We start from the raw sequence: 1,887 nt of genomic DNA, 5'->3' as shown, positions 1-1,887 counted from the left end.
AGTTCTAATCCTGGAAAAACCAGGATTAGAAACAAAGCAAGAACCCACTGGAATTGCTTTGCTGAAAGGGAAAAACTGCTGAAATAATTGAGCTCCAGCTATTTCTTCCAGCCTGTTTCATTCCACTGGAGATTTAAAATTCTAGAAGAGAGAATCTATTTGGATAAATTTAGGTTTCACACGTACCCCTTGATTGTACCTGAGTAGTGAGATGCGGGGACCCCTTCAGCTTCAGCAAGTCAGAAAGACTACATACAACAGAAGAGAGATCAGTTTTCATGAGAAAATCAGGGTATTGATAAGAAATAGAAATTGATGCTGGGCAGTCAAAATATAAAAACTGCCCACCTCAAGCCAATGTTCTTAGTGTTGATTTTGAAGTTAACAAAAAATAATTATTACTATTATTGTTGTTGTAGTTGTTATTGTTACTATTATTATTCTAAGTGCTACATTTTGCAAATATGCCTGTTAACATATAAGAAAATGTATACATTATTAAAATGTCCCAGTATCTAGACAGCATAGGATACACCGAAAATCTGGGACAAGTGCCCCCCCTCAAGTGATAGTGTTTATGAATATCTTTGTTTACCAGCAGCAGTCTGAGTGCCTGTGGGACCAACAGTCTGTTTATTTTTTCTAGAGTCACAAACCAAGCTTTATTTTTATAGTCTGGTGAGTCACCGTAAGTATAAAGTGGAGAGAGCCATTCGGTCTTGCCCCAAGGAAGAGAAAAGGAATCACCTCAGAAATTATTTAATTCATGCTTCAAACTAGGATATATACCCTGAAAATCATTTCTGACTGCATGAACACATGAGAGAAATTTGCATCAGATAGTTCTGATCTGACAGTCATAAACATTAAACCCTAATAACACGTAATGCTGCAGAAGTTTCACATATCTGCATTCATAAAGCACTATCTGTTCGGAGCAAAAATAAGCCGCCAAAAGAAGATTCAAATGGCTTCAATTCAATGTGATGACTAATAAAACAATGCTTAACACTAAGTAAAACTCTAAATTCTGTATCAGTGGTTCCAACAACTTCTATATTTCCTGAATTAATAATTACCTAAATGCAAAGAAATCTTATATAATATGAGCATTTTCTTTTATGTGTATTGTGTGTTGTTTAAGAAATATATTCTTATACAGTGAAAAATCAATGAACAAGTTTAAATAATTCCAAAAAATTTTTAGTCATTTTATGTATGAACTGAGATGATATTTTAATACAATATCTAAAGCATGTTACATAGAGTTATGAGACATACATCTTAGAAGGTAATTGAGAAGCATTTTAGTCCAAACTTTATTTCATGAGATTATCAATGCTCTAATAATGCATATTGCATAATTAAGACAACTCAACACAGTAAACAGGATTGGGTCTGGACAATATCTAGCACGCTCCTGAATATCAGAAATATATGGCTCAAAAAAATGATATGAAAGCTAATACACTGTCTACCTTTGACATTTAACTTCTTCGGGGCCAGAAAAAAAAAAATTTGTCACCTTGAACATTAACTCTTGCCCTTATTTTTCATAGTCTCTAATTTTCAAACCTTTAATGGAAAACGTACTGCTGTATATTGGGTCTCAAATACCTTACTGACAGTCCTCTTCTTCCTTCCTCAGTATTACCAGAGGTCTTCATGGAGAGCAAACAAGTGGCTCAGCACTAGAATATATCAAATGGTTTCCCAAAGAAATTATGGCAACATATTCTCACAAACTGGCGTTGCTGTATGAGAGGTTTTCATAAAGCATTATCTTAAAATAGATAAATTTATATAGAGCAAATCATATGTTTATATTCTATTTTCTTGACAAAACACACCCCCTCCACACACACACACAGAATCAGACTTTCAGGA

The sequence above is a fragment of the Balaenoptera ricei genome, chromosome 3 (genome assembly GCF_028023285.1).
Source record: "Balaenoptera ricei isolate mBalRic1 chromosome 3, mBalRic1.hap2, whole genome shotgun sequence".
NCBI lineage: Eukaryota > Metazoa > Chordata > Mammalia > Artiodactyla > Balaenopteridae > Balaenoptera > Balaenoptera ricei.
This window is presented reverse-complemented; position numbering follows the sequence as displayed.